This window comes from Ambystoma mexicanum, chromosome 1q (assembly GCF_040938575.1).
Source record: "Ambystoma mexicanum isolate Mex_15411 chromosome 1q, UKY_AmexF1_1, whole genome shotgun sequence".
NCBI classification, from domain to species: Eukaryota; Metazoa; Chordata; class Amphibia; order Caudata; family Ambystomatidae; genus Ambystoma; species Ambystoma mexicanum.
Window position 1 is genome coordinate 648,962,982 of NC_090922.1, and position 20,249 is coordinate 648,983,230.

Consider the following 20,249-nt stretch of genomic DNA (forward strand, 5'->3'; position numbering starts at 1 on the left):
AAGCAAAGAAGGATTGGAAATTTAGGAAGCAATGGGTGCATCGCAGGCAAATAATCTGCACCTGATGGACCAAGGGGGATATGGGTTTACACCATGAGGCAGAGGTATGGGTTATAGAGGAAGAGGAGGCAGATTTCAAAATAATCAAGTGGGTTTCAAGGTACACAGAATGAGAACCGGAATGCTCAGGGAGGATATAACCAATGAGGGACTAATAGGAGAGTTCCTCCAGTATGTTGGAATTGCGGAATAGCAGGATATATTGTGCGCATATGTGGGAGCCAAGGGAATGTACAGAATGGACAGTTCTCTCGAGGTGGGGCAACTTACCCTCCACCATATAGCACACAGACGAGAGAAGGCTTTGCTGAGGATCACATATCTTATCAGACACAAGTGCCGTGAGTACAACAGGTAGCACAGAAGGGATAAGTACAAATGAATCCCCCACAAGGGCATTCACAACAAGCCCCTATGCTGACACAGCAATATGCAAACACAGGACACATATTGACACACAGAATAGGAGGTGTCACAGTGGAAGGAGGAAATCCTTTCACAGGGACGAGGGTGAGCTTGTATCCACAATAGGACAGCTCAAAGGGTGACTTGATGTGTTCAGTACTATCTCTGACATCAGACCCCTGAGAAGAACCAAGGGTTGATTGGACGATAGGAGGCAAATTCTTTTCTTTTCTTGTAGGCACTGGAGCAACTCGTTTGTGTATATGTGAGGGAAAATATCCAATGTCAGGTATTGCCATGAATGTTCAAGGGTTCTCTGGTGCTACAAGTCGAGTTCCTTTTACCGATAAATTACCATTCCCTTATAGTCATAACAGACACCGGTTAATATTTTGGGAAGAGATTTAATGACGAAACTCAACACGGAATAGTGTGCTCCACTCCAGCACTACACTAATTAAATGAGGGAGAGTTTATACTGCCATTCACAAAGCAAGTGGCTTTGCGAGGCATTCCGGTAGATCCAGAGATTTTTCTATATGGAGTGAGCATTTTACTGACATGGCTACCTGAGCTGGTGGGAAAGATTGTGAGGATACCTGATGAGTTTCTGTTTAGACCATGAATACTTATGAATACCTATGAATGAGGAAAGTGGACAGACTATTCCTATAGAGTTGGAAGCAGCCATAGTACGAAAGGGAATGGCAATGCTCAAAGGAAAAGACGATGAAGGCAGACCATGGAGTGCAGTGATAGCTCTTGAGGAAGAGTCCAGATTCACTGACATAACTGATGATGATATGTTCGGGGAAGACCGAAGTGATGATTGAGTGGTGTTTTTGATGAGCATTACATGCTGGATAAGGATAGAGAAAAGCAAAGTCCCACAGCGAATGGCGATAATGCGGCAAAGAGCAGCATTTTTTTTTTTCAGGTGGATCTTTAAAAGGTGCTAAGTGCCTTATGGACCTCAGGCCCTTATGACATAGGTTTATTGAAGGGGATAGGAGAGGTTAAAATAAAGGTTAAGCCAGGAGCGATTTTACCTTGAGCAAAACAATACCCCGTGTCTCGAGAAGCTGATGAGGGTATATTTCAAACTATTTCAGTGTTGATGAATCAGGGGATTCTGGTGCCATCAGAATCATTGTGTAATACTGCAGTGTATCTGATTAAGAAATCGAAAGGGGGGTTGTGGAGATTTATCCAGGATATGAGACCTCTTAACCAGATTGTAGATGCAGAGTTTCCTTTAGTTCCTAATCCGGCAACAATATTATGCAGTATCCCGGTGGAAGCTCGACATTTTACTGTGATCAATTTAAAAAAAATGTTTTCCTCAATTCCGTTGCACAATGACTCACAAGAATTGACTTAATTTACGTTTTGCAAAAAAAGACTGAAACATGCTAGGCTGACTCAAGAGTACTGTGAGTCCCCATCGATCTTTAACAAAGTCCTACACATGGATCTAGGTAATATTGATCTCAAAAGTGCAGTGATACAATACATCAATGACATCTTCATTTGAAGCACCATAGAAAATGTGTGCAGACAAGGTTCTGTTCAATTGATGACTATTCTAGCAGACAAGGGATATAAAATAGACAAGGAGAAGCTACAATACTTCCAACAAGAAGTGTTATAAACAGGTCAGTTGATTTTGTATGAAGGAAAGAAAGCGACACCTGAGAGAGCTAAGGCAATTATGAAAACTTCAAAACCAAACTCAGTGAGACAGCTGCAGCAGTTTTTAGGTTTATCCAACTATGTTAAAGCCTGGGTTTTTTATTATAGCACATATATACAAGGTCACCTCTGCAAGCATTAAAGAAAGCCTGAGTTGGTAAAACAAAACTAGACTGGACAAATGAAATGCAGGATGGATTTGAAGAGTTGAAAAAAGCAATTTGTGCAGCCCCTGTTTTAAGAATTCCCAATCATGCTGAGGAATTGTATTTGTTTTCGCACAGAAATGGGACAGTCATGAAAACAGTGCTTACACAGGGAACCACATTGGGGTAAAAGCCTTTGGCATATTGCCGTGGGATTCTAGACCCAATTATGAGAGGACACTTCCCTTGTGAACAATCTTTGGCAGCCACCACATTTGCAATTAAAAAGTCCACAAGTATTGTTATGGGCTGCTCTATGACCCTTTCCGTGGAGCATGCTTTATTTGCCATTTTAGAGAAACCCCTGGGCACATTGACATCCCAAAGAGCTTCATCTTATGCGGTAATGATTTCTAACCCAGCGATTAAAATCGTAAGATGTAAAATAGTGAACCCTGTCACATTTATATCTGAGCCAGTAGAAGAAGGCGATCATGTGCATGACTGTTCTAATTATGTTGAATTTTATGATGATATACCCCGTGTGAAACAGAAAGCTTTAGTGGGAGGAGAGATTATCTTTGCTGATGGTTCTTCAAAAATGTATCAGACTATTGCGGAAAGGCATTCAGGCGCTGCAGTGATAAGACAGAGGTTAAATGGAGAATTTGAATTAGTGGTGAGTATAAGGCTACAATCAAATTTTTCAGTGCAAGCAGCAGAATTGGTAGCGCTTATTGTCACACTTGACAAACATGAAGGGGAGGAAATGACGGTGTACAGTGACTCTGCCAACCGTAAACACAGGATTTTCACAATGGAAAAGGAGGGGCTGTGTCCGCACTGATGGCTCTCCAGTGTCGCATTGTAGTGAAAAGGGGTTCAAGAACCATTTAGGGACCAGCCACACACTATAGCACACCTCCCACTAACAGGTTAGATTCTGTGTGAGAGTCATGAACACATTACTGAAGAGATGACACCTTCAGCATAAAACTTAGCATTTTTTTGACAGAAAGCAACATATAAAAAGAAACAGTAATTTTAGCATTAATTGGGAATAATGAAAATGCAAGTTAGAGAAATCACAAATAATTAGAACACAGCCTCACGTTTCTTGCATTAATTAGCGATGGGGATCCAGGCTCTAGATCTTAAGAGAGAGAGAGCACCAAAAGTAGCTGCAGGGGTAGATCAAACTCCGGGCACTTGCTCGATGCCATTTCACGGAAGAATCCCCCCCCCCCCGAGTCATGTGTGCATGCATTCTTGTACCTTCATGCTGTCAGTCCGCGTGACACAATATTCTAGACCTGTCTCAGCGCAAAAACATGTTTACTGATGGAAAAAAACCTCAGCTCGCTAACTCTCCAAAGGCACTCCCTCCTCCCCCCTCGGAGTCCATCTGCAAACTCAGGAATGTCTCATATCAGTAATGGCTGGGTCGAGGCAGCAATTTCTCATGTGAAAGAGGAATTGCTTACGAAGCATGGTAGAGCCACGGTTGCACAGAAAGAATATACCAGTGGAAGCCGAAGCAGTATACTTGTATTAACCCCTAGTGTGCAAGCTTTACTGGGCCTGCACTCTGCTAGCTAGTGTCTATAATGCTACAAGACTGGCTATCTAAACGCTATAATGATTTAAGCACTCACATACAGTTCTCTATTAGCTACTAAACTTGAGATCTGCCCTGCCTTTGCACGCTGTTAATGTAACCTTCCACCCCTTTGATGCCTGCACGTTCAATGTAGATCACTATGCTGAATATGTAGGCACTACTAAACATTACTAATCCATCTATAAAGGGCTGTTTCAGCATTTATCATACACTTCGAATAAGCTGTTAGTTTTAGCTGTTAATGCAGCCATCTAAGGACCTAATATGTAATATGGTTAGCTCAGCAGGCTAATGCACCTGCAAAAATGCAACCTCCTTCACACTACACGCATGCATCCTTATTGGATAGGCTCATTAAGGCACTACAACTCCAAGTGGCCATAGTGGTCTTTAAATGAGCAGTGCATACTTAGCAAACAGATTGTATCTCTTGTGGGAACGAAGCCGCAGACGAAGGAGCCAAAAGGGTTGCATAGTCCTTAGAAATTTCGAGTTTTGATGCTGAGAGTATTAAAGCAAATTTAGTTACAACCATGCTAGTGCAAGAGTGGTTTAATAAGTTGTTGGTAACCCAATTAATAGAGATTTAAGGAAGTGCACCACAGGAAGAGCAAGAATGATGGATCTTGGTTCTTTATCCCCCTCTGAAGCATTATGGTGAGAGGACACTTCTGGAAAGCCAGTTATGCCAGTAACGGTATTAAAAGTTGCGCTTGAACAGCTGCATTGCCCCACACATGTAACTAGATAAAGTCTTACTGCCAGTATTGCAGAAGACTGGTTCATTCCTAATTTGTTGGAACACGTCGCACTGTTTATGGTGAACTGCATCATGTTTCAAAAGTTTACTGCTGGGCATACACTGAGAATGATGACAGGAGTAATACCTTGACCGAATGGTCAATTTCAGCCTTAACTTTCGACGATGTAGATATGCTGCAGACATGTAATGGATATAGGTATCTACTAGTGGTGGTGTGTCCCTTCTCTAGGTGTATCGAGGCGGGTCCTTTTACACACCCTGATGCCACTTGGGCAGCAAGGCTTTTAGTGACTGAGTTGTTCCCGAGGTGGGGTGTGTGTGAGATGCTAAGATCAGCTAATGGGCCGCATTTTGTCAATTAGCTATTTGAGCAAGTAGGGCTTCTATTAAACATAAAGCACACATTTTCTTCTGCTTATCAGGTGCAAGCAAACAGGATATGTGAGAGACTCAACAGCCTCCTCATGGAAAGGATTGCCATGATCAAATTGACTTTGAAAAAGGGATGGCTGTATTGCCTACTCCTAGCCTTAAATGCCCTTCGGCATTAGCCAGGATCATACCACCACCTCACCTGGCATGAGCTAGTTGTAGGGCACCCCTTACATGTCAAGTAAATAACCTGGAAATAATAGCCAAGTCTGATTAATTGATTTAGAGACCACATAGAGGTTCGAAGAACAGAAATAGGAGGAGTAATTCCTTCACACCCAGTTCTGTTTTAAGGATGAGATGCATTTTAACATCTTTTCTTCTATTCTAGAAGTTTTTGTGGTGTCACTTACATTTGTATATATAGAGTTTTTTAGAAGTTTTTTAGAAGTGATTTTGCATTGTGCTATCATATCATGAGACCTTTTAATGATTGTGTATCTTAATAAAAAATGTGTATGTAATCATTTAGCAGTTTGTGTCTGAGGGATTGACTGTTGATAATTTTCATATTTTACCTTTTCACTAATGAAACATTACCTATCCCGAAATTAAGGTAAAAAGATAATTTTCTTTGAGTGATCATTTGGGATCTCCCAAGTTTTTAGAGTACCCATTGAGGCAACCCTATCGAATGTATCCCCAAAGGGACGTAAATCTGAGCGAGGAACTCCCTGAAGGAATATGAAAAAGAGCAAAGAAAGGAGTCTGTGACATCCTAAAAGAGTATGAATGATGTCTCAGGATATTGGCTGAAGAGGATGTATGGAACCTACAGAAACAAATGATGAAGTAAAGAGTCATGTGAACTTTTTAATATGAAAAAGAAGATTACACGTGCACGAAGTACTGAAGAGAATCAACCGTTCAATAACTGTACAGATGCTGAAACGCAAGGTAGACTAAGTCATCATAGAAGCTGGCTATATATAGTGAATAGAATGCAGGCAGAGCCACCATTGTATAGGAGCTGGACATCGGTATCATGAATTTTAGTAAGCCAGGACCCATGAAGAAGGTAGGAAGAATTGGGTTGCAGCAAGAATAAGCTGAAACGTGGAACAGCATGGCAAGGTTGTCTGGCCTGAAGTCAAGACAGAAGGGGGCAAGGTCATCTATCTATTCTGGAAAGAAGTGAGCATGTGAAGGATGCATCATTTCTTGTTAAGGTGCTAAGAAAAACCACCAAGAGTGCCAAGTTTTATTCATTTAAGTCAGCAAACTGTGTTGTCCATAGTGTGGATCTCCAATCTTTTTGTCCAATATTGTATACTGCCCCGAATCCACACCAACACTAAGGGGCGACCCTATATTTTGTGTAAAAGTTTTATTCATTCAAGACATTTAAAACCTGAAAAATGGACCAAATTGTGGTCTCCTGTCACGTGAGCCATGTATGAAAATAGTCAAACTTGGAGTCCCAGAAAACTATAGTGAGTGTCCGCACTCCCATGTATTCTCAGAAACAAGGATACGTTGCAAGGCCAAGTTCAAAGACAATATTCATGGCATAAGGCTTGGGTGATGAGAGATGCTGGGCTAATTGGGTGGGGAGGTAGAGTGATGACCATCTCCTTGCACTTGGGTTCGGGCTTAGGTGCTGCTAAATGAACCAAATTTTCCAGACATGGCACAAGCATGCCAACCAATTGTAGTGGTCCATATAACGAAGGACCTTATGCTTTAAAGACCAATGAGAAACCATGTATCTAATAGTTTTAAAGATGACAAGTTTTAGAGGTAGGCATGCATTTCCCACCTGACAGTGGGCAGCACATCGCAATCCTAGTTCCTATATAATGTGTACTTAGATGTTCCTCTTAAGCCTATCCCAATCCTCAGTAGATTTTCTATTATTTGCCACGTAGAATAACATCACCTCTGATGTGTTTTTAGCATAAAGTCTATGTTGTGTGAAAAAGTGGTTAAGAGAAATCGAGCGTACGTCTGCTGATGTTCGTTGTAACTCCCTGTTTTAGATAATTGTTAATAAAACAGTACTTTGCCATCTTTCTGAGTTGGATCGGTTCTTTGGACTCAGAGTTATTTTGTGAACACATCCATTGCATGCACGTTCGTAAAGGGCCATATGCTCAATTTCCATTGCAACTGCCCTTTTGGCTGCCTTTTTACACTCATTTATTGCTATTCTTGTAACACAGAATGCTACTGTTATGAACACTACTATGGCAATACGTATCTTAAATACATTGGTCGGCCGGGAGGGTATCCAGTAGAACAGATACTCCCACCAGTCATTGCTTATGGGTACATTTGTCTCCTCCTCCATTTTTTTGTACCGTTCCATTAAAGTGGTTATCTCTAAGGGTCCCAATTTCTCCATTGTTGGCAGATAAGTATGTACAGCAATATGGTCCTATGTGTGCACATACACCACCCTCCATGGCCATTATTAAATTAAGGACATATTTATTCTGGAGCGCCATATGCTGGATGCTCTTAGCGCCTCCCTTATGACATTAAAACCTTTAATGATTGCATTAAACATTTTCAACACCTCCCACCTTGTTATTTGCAGCCATTCTTCATTTGCAGCTGACTCTAATCCAAGGGGAAAGATGGCTGCAAGAACCATTGTTGTCATGCTGTATAACTTGTCCTCATATGGTATGTCATAATAGGCATTAGTTGATTTTGCCATTTCCCCTCTTATTGTGTTTGAGGGTAAGGGACCTCCTTTTCCTTAAATGTGTATCTATTTTAGGGAAATTGGTAGCTTGTATATAGCTTTGGGGTACTACCAGAGTGGGTATGTTTATTAGCACTATGGAACATAACCCCCCTCCCAATTTAGGGGCAACTTAATGCATGTGCAGATTCCACAAGCCCAATAAGGGTCCATCAATACTGCTGTTCCAGTCTTTGTGCCTGGTACATCAAAGATGCGTTTACAGTATTTATCCCAATGCTTGTTGGAGCATTTTTCAGAGGCATAGGGTGGCATTTTCAGGGGTACAATCTGCATTGGTCCTGCCTCATCATCGACCATGTGAGTAACTTTGTAATTTTGTATCACAGGTTGAGACATTGTGCATTTGCGTTTACTATGACCTCTTCCCATTGTTCAAGCAGTGCTAGTGCCTTGCATACCCCTAGGCCATCGGTCCAGCCTTCAGTTGTAAGTACAGTTCCCTGTATTTGTAATTGCGCAGTTCCCAACATCCGGGTATTTTCTTCCCTGTATTGTCATTGCATTGCAACATTTTATTTTCTTCTGTTGTAATTCCTACTCCGTTTGTTCCAGATTGCCCAAATCTTATTACCTAGTGCATTTTTTCAGTTTTTATCATGGATTTCATCTTTTGTACATAATTATCTTCTCGCTGGGATTTTACTTTGTTCACCAACACTAGTGAAGCAGTCTGGTCCTGGAATTGCCCTCTGGTTAGAAAAAGTGCAAGGTGTGTCAGGCAATGTGCCTTTTTTGTGGGTACTCATTGCATAGCGTGTCGGGGAACACACGTAGCAGCTCTCTTCAGATGTCCCTCTCTTACCTGGCTCATGTGCTGGTACCACAAATTATTAGTTACTTGGGTAGAATCAGTCATATATTCATTCATGTGTTGAAAGTCATCCATCATATTTCTTTTTAGTCTCTTTTTCTGGTTAGTGGATACTTAAAAGTCTTGGGCTGTTACTTCATCTACCATTGTAATAGATGTTACATTGTTATACATTGGTTTGTATACTTTATAGGGAACCAACTCGCACAGCCCAAGAGGCTGAAAAACATGAAGAATGTAGCTACAAACATTACTGCCAATGTATGCACGTTTTATAAATAACCATGTGTGTTATGTTGTCTGCTTTCCAAACGTGAATACCTATCAAAATGTAAGAGTCCCATTTTTTTATTTTCACAAAGCCTCTTTAGTTTATTTCCAAAATGTTAATGTCTACAAGAAAAACTGCACTACTATGGTAAGAAGAACTCTTTCAAGAATAAAGCACAAGTTAGGGTTTTCTAGAACAGCAGAACGAGTTATATTTCCTGTTCTAAAGTCAGGATATGTGACTAGTATATAGGAATAGTCATAAACAGTAGCGTCTGTAGCAGAAGCATTTAGTGTCTGTATTTTTCTCCTTGTAAAACATGTTTATTTTTTATTTTGTGCAGGTAAGATTCTTAGAAGAAATGTTCACTAAATTCTTTTTTGTTTGCTGAATGGGAACAATCAATGTATTATTTGTCTTAGTTCGGTGGTTACTGCCTTCTTGGTCAACTTCAGATTCAGGGAGTTGTGGCAGGAGGTCTCTCCTTTGTTGGGTTTCTTGTCACCAGGGTGCAGCCATGCTCTTCTCCCTTGCACCTTTACTTCTGTGGATGTGACCTACTTGACAAGGTGTGGTCCCTCAGAATGTGACTTGTGCCAGCACTGGGTAAACCTCGTAATGAGCACTCTTTCTTCAGGGTATAATGCTGGGGGCTTCAGCAATATTTCGGGATCAATTTGTTTGCTGTCTCCACATTGTTCTTTCACCTCCCCTCCCAGGCACAAATCTGTTGAGACTTAAAACTATCACTCGCCGTCATAGCAGCCAAATAGTCATGTTTTTCAATTCAAAGTATATTTGACTATAGGCATCAGTTTGTGCTCAAGTGGGAGCTGCAAGAGGTACATCCATACAGCGTCCCATCACCAGCTCATGAGGAGTCAGGTGATGATCAGAGCCGGGCTGATTATGTAATGCAAACTGGGCTATGGGTAGGACATGAGCCATCCTTTTCTCAGCATCACCTTTGACTTGCCACTGTGTTCTTTGAAGAAGCTGTTGAGGTGCTCACAAATTATATTTGCCTGTGTGTGATAAGTGGAAGATAATTTATACTTAATACCCAATAGGATTGTAATGTCCACAATACTATGTTTACTAAATGTGGTCCATTATCAGAACGGAGGACTTCAACACAATCCCCACCTCATGAATACCTCACATACGAGTAACTTCTAAGCACCTGTGGAATCAAGATGTTTGCATTGACTGGCCTTGATCCATCAAGAGAAAGCATACACAGCTACCTGCAAATATCTGTGGCCATTATAAACTTGGAGCATATCCACATAATCGATATGCAAAGCCTGGAAGGGTCCAGTAGGACAGGGTATTGCTCCTCTCACTGTTTGCAGCATCTGCCCTGCACTGTACTTCTGACCGAACCAAAGAATGTATAGTAAATGTGGCAACATGCTCTGCCAAATTTGGTACAAACCTCTCCTCTGAGATTACTGTTGCAAGACTCTCTCATGTTGTATGTGCTGGTTTTCCGGAACTGTCCTGCTGCCACATTGTATCTTTGAGGTACAGTGAGCACCCCTGCACTTCCACAATTCTTGTTCTTGTGGGGCTCATCCCAGCAACTCAATCATGTGGGCTATGGGCAATGTATTTAAGCCGTATTTCATTACCATACTTTGTGCATGTGTATATTTATTAGGTGCAGTGTCAAATTCAGATATTTCAGGAAAATGTGCTGCTTTTTGTGTTCTAGTTCAGCGGCTGCATTTCCACTGGAAATTAAATCTGTGCCTTTAGTATGCACTGTGCATATCACCACAGCAATGACCGATGGGAGCTGAAGTGGGAGATGTAGTGCATTTATGAGTTTGTCCAAGAATGGCACATGTTGCACTGGTGTGCCGTCTGCACGTAAAAAAGCATGCCTCTTCCAACATGACAGTGCTGCGTGCACTGTTGATATCATGTAGACAGAGTCAGAATACACTGTTACATCCTCATACTCATGCATCCCAAGATAAGCGCTAACAATACTTCTGCTTGTGCTGAAAAATGCCATTCAGTTTTACTTTTACCACTGCGGTCACCTGTGCTCTGGTAGATCATTAAGGAACCATCATTGAAGAGGATATCTCCCTTCCTAGGGCATTTTCCTTAACATTTGGTATATGATTGTGGTACTCAATATATTTGGTGCAATCATGTACATATTATCCTTCCTCTACTGGCTCTTCTATAAATCTTGCAGGGTTCACTACTCTACACCTGACAATTTTGATTGCTGGATTTGAGCTGATCACTTCATATCCAAATGCTCTCTGTGTGGTCAATTTGCTTTTAGGCTTTTCAAGGATGGCAAACAGGGACAGGGCATGCTCCACATATTACATTACTGGTCAGTTCATCATAATACTGGTAGATTTCACCATTGCAAAGGCTGCTGCCGCCAATGATTGTTCCCAGGTATAATGGCCTATCATTACTGGATCTAGGATCATGCTGTAATATGCTAGTGGTTTGTGTCCTAGGGTAATTTTCTGTGTGTGGATTGCTGTCATTACTATTCCATTTGAATGTGACAGTACAAACATTATACACTGTAATCAGAAATCCCTAAAACAGGTGCTGTCCATATTGCTATGTTTAACTCATCGAAGGCATCTGTCATTTTACCTGTTCAGGATATGTCACTGTCATCCTTCTGGGCTTCCTTGAGTACTTTTAAGAGGCGTCTGGCATATGTACTGTAATCAAAGACCAATGCCCTGCAGTAGTTGCAAAGGCCCAGAAACTGTTGCATCTCCCTCACTGTTTTGGCCTGGCTGCTTTCATGATTGCTTCAGCTTCCACATGGGTCACTTTTCTTCCTTCTTGAGATATCGACTGTCCTATGTGAAAGACCTCTTCCTGACAATATTGGAATTTCTCCTTGTCTACTTTGTACCCCTTTTCTGTCAAGACTGTCACCAACTGTATTGAGTCTTTTCTGCATTGTTCTTCTGTCTCGCTGCACACCGAAATGTCATCTACATATTTTTTCACTATGCTGCCAAATGTACAATTCCAAGGTACATCTGGAGGACTTGTTTGAATATTGAGTGAGACTCACAGTATCCTTGAGGTAACCCTGTATGTTTTGACTTATTTCTACTATAGGAAAACTAAGTCAAGTCGTGTGACTCCTTGTAGAAGGGAAACAAAAAGAAGGCATTCTTTAAATCAATCACTGTAAAATATGTGGCTTTGGATGGAATATTGCACAAAATGGTGCCTGGATTTGGGACCAATGGGAATTCTGATTCAAATATATTGTTTACGGGGTGAAAGTCCTGAATAAATCTCCACAACCCCTGTGTTGATTTTTTCACTGAGTACACTGCTGTGTTACATGGGGATTCTGATGGCACTAGTATTCCTTCTTGCACTAATGTGGAAATGGTATCACAAATGCCTTAATATGCCTCTCTTGACATTGGGTACTGTCTCCCCCATGGCAAAAGGGCTCCTGGCTTCAATTTGATTTTGACTCCACCTACTCCTTTTAATAGGCCAATATCATAAGGAGTGCTTGATCACAGTATGCTCAGTACCTGTGCCAAATCTCCTCGAAATAAATGACTGTGTGTTTTGATCAATTACATTCGCTCTGTTGTGGCACTTCTCTGATCTCAATTTTCAACCAATAATGAGTCTTATGAAAAACAGTACCTCATGATCTGATTCATTTTCTGTGAACAATTTTTCATCTGTCAGATTGGTCAGTCTGAGCTATCTCATCATCAAGAGCTATCACTGTTCTTCATGTTTTTCCATCATCATCAGTACCATGAAGAATCACTGTGTCTTCTCTCACTATGACTGCTTCTACTTCTATTGGAATCACTTGCCCTTCCTCCTTTTCATAGGTACTTCTGGTCTGAACAAAAATTCTGCAGGTAGCATTTTGCCCCTTATTCCGGGAAGCCATGCTAATACTGTGTGTACTCGTTAAGAAATATGTTGGGGTTCAATGGCACACCTCAATGTACTTTCTGGCCATAGAATTCTGATATAAATGTGTGTGCATTTACATAGTGAATCACTGGAGTGGATCATATTATCCCCTGGTCAGTGAAGGATTTATCATGTTGAGTTTGCTCATCAAATCTCGCCCCAATATGTTACCTGTTGTCTTGTGGGAGTACAGTAGTGGCATGGGAAGATCATGTTCTCCTTTAGTGATAGGAAAGTCATCAGTAAAAAGAACATACTTGTAGCCCCAGAAAAACCCTGTGCATTCCTGTCAATGCCTGAAATTGGGAACCTCGCCTCCTAAACACACGATCTGGTCGCCCCGTATCAACAAGGAAGGACAATGTTTTGTCACCTATGGTCACCTTGACCCTTGGTTCCTCTTGTGGGTCTGCTGTAACTGATATGATAGAACACATCAAGCCTTTCTGCGGGCTGTCCAATTGGGGATATGTGTTCATCCCTGTGCCATTAAAGGCTTCCTCCCACCAGATTCACACTCCCTCTTCTGGGTGTCTGTGCCTGACGTCCTGCACTTGCTTTTTATGTTGCCATGGTATTGTGTTGTATGGGAGCTTGGGATTGTATCTGTATTTGTTACGTCTGCATGGGGACTTGCAATGTTTGCATCAGTGCTTGTTGTGCTTATATTGGTGCCTGCTGAATTTCACTGACGTTTCCTGCTGTGCAGGCCAGGAGGAAAGCTCAGGTTCAATGTGCTTGGCTTGGAAGCAAGACGGCATGGAGCAACACAGGTTTCTATCCCCGGGTACGCGCTTAGAAACCTCTGGGTAATAAGTGCATTTTAAGTAACCCATTACGATTATAACTAAAATTACAGGTTGTATTTGTGGTGCATATGTCTGATACAGTGTGTGATCCTGGGCATAATATTCATGTAGCCCTGTGCTATATGGTGGAGGATATAGTGTCCGCCCTCTTGGATCTTGCCAATTCTGCTTCATCCCTCCACTGCTTCTACATGCTCAGGAAACGTGACCCATTTTTCCACATGTCCAGCAATTTTGAGTTTGCCCTCCAAACATAGGTTGTGCCCCATTGAACCCTCCTCCCTGTGAAGCCTGAAATCCAAATCCTCTACCCCTGTGTCCCCCGCATCCCTGTGGCCAATAGTTGTATTCTACTCTTTCTGCAATGCTCCCTCCAGCCATTGGCTGTGCCTGCTGTGCTTCTTGTCTAACCACACCCTCTCCGCTTGTTAACACTGCTCCTTCCACTGAAAACTTTTATCTTTTTTTCTGAACTAACTGTGCTTCCTCCAGCTTTCGTTCCTCGGGTTGCTTTCTGGCTTTCTCTTGCCTTAGCTGACAAGGATGATTTATAGTCAACTGAATCTCCGGCCATGTTTTTGCTTCCAACCCCACTATATTTTTCAATTGTCTCTGCACTGGCTCAGGCAATCCCTGACACCATATGTGATAGAATATAGATATAGTTTTATCCCACAGTTCTCTCTTTTCAAGTCACCATTTTTCTTAACTCTGCTGAATGTAAGCAACCGGATCGTCGTCATCACGCATTTTGCACATAATGATTACACTCACTCAGGATATTGCACTCTGAGAACTCTCCATACATCTGCTCTACAGTTGGTGCTCTGTCATGAGCAGTATTCTGGGCTGTTACCCTGCATGATACCCTGCTGACTTCTAAATGTCGTCCGCTCTCTCCCTTATAATGGCTGCAAGCAAGCTCTTTCTATCACCCACTGCTAGAGTTATTCCTGCTGTCATTCGTTCAAATTCATAGATCCACTTGCCTCCAGTTATCCGAACTGGCAATTTATACACTAAATTATTCCTGTCCATTTCTGGCCACGGGATATATTTCGGCTGTCCTCCAACCTTCTACATAAATAGGAATTGGGTGAACTCCACTTTCTGTTTAACTGCAGTCAGTCCCCTTGCTTTGGATGTGGTATCAGTCAAGTTAATTTTCTTCAAACCTGGTAATTTTTGCAACCTATTCACATAAGGTGTTTTTTCTTCTAAACCCTTTGATTGCATTTTCAGGGCCACAGAGCTTTGAGCATGCTACTGCATTCTTCCTGCTCCTTCCAAGCCAAACCACAGTCTCTCTTCCCTGTTTTTATGCCTGCAGAAAGGGATTGTATGGCCTCTTCCCTCTCCTCCTCATTTTCACCTTCCTCTCGTCATCATCCGTAAATATTGTTTCCCAACTTCCATCACTTCATTCACCTTCTCTATCTTCGAAATCTAATTCTTTATGGGAAATTGCCCTATACAACCCCTTCATTGCTTTTTTCTCCCCTCTCTGCAGAGACTCTAATACACTCCTCTTTGCACTGCGAACCCCATCATTCCTCCTGCTTCTATACAAATTAACAATACTCCTTTGCATGGCTTCTCCCTCATCATCAGTTTGTAAGTATCTCCTCCATATCCATGTTATGCCTTTCCAAACTCCACTCCCTTTCTTCCTGTTCCCCTTCCTTGTCTCTCTCCTTTTCCTCTAGCATGTGTCCCCAGACAATCTCATCCATTTCTTTTTGTTGCTACCCTCTGCCTAGCTCCAACTCTTGCTCTTTTTGCCTGTTTCTTAGTTCCTCCATATCCTTCTCCCTCTACTTCCCTCTGCCTTTATTCTTTTTCTCGTCTCTTTGCTCTTTCTCTTTCTTCTCTTTGTTTTCTAGCCCTTTCCTTTTCTCCCCTTTGTTTTCTCACTCTTTCAATTTCCCATTTTTCTCTCTCTCTTTCTTCTTCCTCTAGTTCCTTTCTCTTCTATTTGTGTCTTTCCACTTCCTCTTCTCTATATCTGCCTCACGTTTTCCTTGCCTTTCCTTCTCTTTATCAATTATTCTGTCTCATTATCTTTCTTCCTTTTCATGCTCCCTTCTCTGTTGTTTCTCTTGTTCTTGTCTTTTCTCCACTTCCTCTCCTTTCTCCTATCTTTCTTTAACTTTCGAGTTGTCCATGCTTCCTCTGTCAAATTTATTCCTCCTACCCACTCATTCAGGGTAATCGCTGTCTCTTCCCTATTGCCCTTTCTGCCTTTCAGTCTCTGGATCTCTTTCTCAACCTCTGTCAGTTTCACCTGCAGGACAGCTTTTATTATACTCATCGCGTGCAGTCACTGGCTTTTGTTTATTTATTTGAGCTCCTTTTGAAGCATCTTCACTATTATAAGCAGGGTGTGCATATGTGGGGTTAGTGTACCCTGCCTCTGCCTTTACATTTTTCAATGGATATACTCCCTGTACTTTGACAGATCGATCAATGCTCTGAGGATGATGAGGAGGAGTAAAGGGCACTGTACTCTCCCCAGCATGCAGTCTCTCATTGGTGGCTCTTCTGTCTCCTCCCCATACATATTCCACAATTGTAGAATAGCTAATCATTTCTCTAACTTTTCCCTGCAAATATATTGTCATTTGCTGCAGCACTGATCTCGAAAGGGGTCCCTCCTGTGGCCAGGGCATGAACATCTATCATGCTGTGCCTTTCATCCACTGCGCATGGTATTTCTCAAGCGTGTCTTTATATCTAGGTAGTGCCTTACATAAATGCATATGGAGAGTGTCTCCCATGATGGCACGTCACAATTTTAACTGCTGATACTTACCAGACCTTAATATAATCACAAGTGTACTCCTCTATTCACCCCTCCTTAAAACTCTTTCTCCACCAATATTGTTCTCCTTATTTCCTCCACTTCTATGTCTCCTCTTAATGCCACACCTTCCGTGTAAAAACCAACTACATAGGCAAGCACCACAAATGCCGCCCACATGCGGGCATTGGCAGTTTAGTCCAAACCACAGCTACACATGCTCAACGATCTACACAATAAACACAAGCCCTTATTTTCCACATTCCAAACCACTTTACCCCCTACTGCTGGTGCAAGAAGTAACTACACATATAGCTGCACCTCCAATATAATACAACACGGCTGTCTTCTTGGCAAGGGACCCTTGTCTATTTATCATACATCGAAAGGGGGTTTGTAACGCACTCATCCGTGACCCTTGTCTTGGGCAATCTCTTTATCAGTAATACCTTAATACCTCACAATTTTTTTTAGTGCATCCCCTACCTCGTTATAGGTATTCTCTCATAAATCAGTCCTTTCTCATCCCAAAATTCCTTAATATACAAACACTTCCCTTCCCCTTTCTGTTTTGCCAAGTCACTGCTATACTTACATCGGTGGATCGGTCCGGGCCTTCAGAATTGATCTTCCCACAATCGGCCAGATGCCTTCCCCCCTGCGGGGCACCCTTTGGGATTGGGCAGGATTTTCACCAAAGGTTCTCCTATCGACCTTCTCAGTTCATGCGCGATACACTGGTCTCCACAGATCACCTCACAGTCCTCAGGTTTATGGCAGGGAATCTCGGCAATCCAAGAGCACTGGCCAAAACCATCCACTGCTACTATATGTAAAGGTATTACAGGAAAGCATCAGTATATGTGGAACGGACAGGCTGGGAAATGTCACACCGAATAAAGGAAATAGTGAAAGTAAGTGGCAAAGCCTATTTTATTAACAATCCACATAAAGCAGGGACAGCAATAAGTGCAAAAGTCTCAAGATCTCTCAATGTTTTCAGCGAATTATAAATTCAAAACACATCATACCTAACATAATACTACAATCTATATTCTAAAAACCTGTGGGGTTAGGGAATTGTTGAAGCGAATTGTGTACATATAGCTCTCTATATGCAAAAGGGAAATTTGTGGATATGTGTGTGTATGTCTGTTCAACATTTTCAGCATACTTCCCAACATGCTTCAAACCTGAAATGTGGAATGTGGGTAGGTTCCCTGGTGTAGACAATGTAAAAAGTATAAAATATACATTTTTCTAATGTTTTATTAAGCTATTTTTGTAAAGCGGTCTGGAATGCTTGGATATGTGTGTGTCTGTTCAAAATGTTCAGCATACTTCCCAACATGCTACAAACCTGAAAATTCGAATGTGGGTAGGTTACATGGTATAGACAATGTAAAAGTATAAAAAAAAGTGTTCAAATGTTTGCGGTCTGCAATGCTTGGATATGTGTGTGTGTCTATTTGGAATGTTCAGCATACTTTCCAACATGCTACAAACCTGAAATCTGGCATGTGGGTAGGTTCCATGGTGTAGACAATGGACCAAATATAAAATATACCTTTTTCATATGCATTCATTTTGTAAGCGGTCATAGTGCTTACCCCTGCCATATGGCTTTTTGCGCAGTAGTTCTGCCATAGTTCGGCGTCCATTGTTCCTAAAGTTTAGAAGTTCATGAAAAATTCAGCAGTTTATTGTTCCTAAACATTCCACACTATCAACATTCTAGCTGACATTAGCAGCACTCACTTTTGAAGTCATGTGGGTGACACAATACGGTGCTTTTGGAGTAATGCGGGTGACAGGAAATGGTGCATGTCTCTTCAATAGTCTCTGCAATGACATTGTCAATCACATTGTGGCAAATCTCTCATGAAAATTACCGAAACTTAATTTCTTAATTTCCCACGGAAGCTGATCAATGTATGCCACCTCAACTGTACAAAGCATATATGCTTCAACCGTACACGTATGTACGACACTTGAAGCTTACACGATACAGTCCAACATGTGTGGTACTTATGTTGAGGTCGCTGCTGCCTCAGCTGTAGATCGAGACACCAATAATGTTGCTGCCCAATCTCAATGCTCCAACTCAAAGTAGCTGTCACTGATTTACGAGATTCATGCTTTTCTCATGGTCACCTTTTTTTGGCTTGCTCTAATGTTGGAAAGAAAGACAATTTGTACACATGTGCTCCTACAGGAAAGACTACCAATATTGTCTACAATGAAGCATTGGTTTAGTTCATTAAATGATTTTCAAACTAGGACTGAAGTAGGAATTATCCTGCAAAGCACGGGTACACCTGCTAGTAATGTATAAGGATTAGTCTTTTCATTGGGTATAGCTATCCGATGGCCCCAACTTAGACTTTACCTAAATTGATGAAGGTAAAAAGACATAATCTCAGAAAAGTTAATTGGCTAATGGAACATGTACTGGGTGGCATCACATTGAGAGTTTTATTTGAGGACATTCCACGAGAGGCCAGCACACAATTCAAAGAGATGGGAGATACAGTGTGACAGGACATGCCTGCTCTGACAGTCTCCCATTAAACATATGTCACACTGCCACCTAGGAGACCTACGTCAACCCTCTCGTTGCATAAGAAAGGCTGGGTGCTCTTAGTAAAGTAAGATATGTATGATTGCATGTTTGTTGTGTTCATAATACAGGGTCAAAGTCATCAGCTCGGGTGATAAAACATAGAATCCATCAAAAAACAGGCAATTTGGAAAAGGAATGGTACTTTTGTATACATATCAAATATGAACTTTTACTAGGCTGAGTGATTTTGTTGTCCCCCACTGGTGTAATTGTGAGAAGTTCCTTACTCCGCAAGCAAGCAAAGTTGCAACGTTTCAATTTGTTTAGATTACACCAAGAGCACATTTTTGTACCCACACCATCAATTTATCAGATCAAATTTCCAGCCAAATCTCTTGCCTGCTTAAAGTCATTGCACACACACATATGTGTGCAGTTCATGTGCATAAAGTTCACAAAAACACAATTGTTTAGAAACGCATAACTGAAAACAAAACAAACATATCACATTTGCTGAAGTTTATTACTGCTAAAGTATATTTAACAGAAAACAAAGCAAGTATTATCAAATTTGCTGAAGATTGTTATTTCTAAAGTACATTTAACAGAAAAAAGACGACAGTAAAACATATTTTCATCCATTTTGGACATTGCCATCATTCACAAATAGGTTTTACAAATTTCAACAATTCATTTTAGTAAATGTAATTAGTAATTTTCCTGTGTTTTAATATGAGAACAATGTGATGATTTCAGTGAAGACCAAACGGTGCATCCAGATTCTTCAGGCCAAAGGGATGTAGTTAAACCTTATTCCAAGGGAAGTTATGAGAGAAAAACACGACGTGGAAGTGGTATACGTGCATGCCTTTCTCTATCTTGACCTGAAAGTAATTGGTTTATGAGAAATACTTTTAGCAAATAGTGTTTTTCAGCATTATTTATCTGCACCCACTTGTGTTTTTAGACTGGTATATGTTAGCAGAATTTGATGTGAATCATATCTGTCTCCTTAAAAGCACACACACCACAAGTTGTGGCCATTTAATTGTGCCTGAGTGTTTGGTAAACTACATGAAGTGTGCGAAGGCTCAAATAAATTGTACAAAAACATCTAGGACAGGCCAATGAATATTAAAAGGCTAATTACAATAGAAAGGCCATTCCCCACACCTTCTTTGCAGGGTAATCAGTCCTAGTCATACT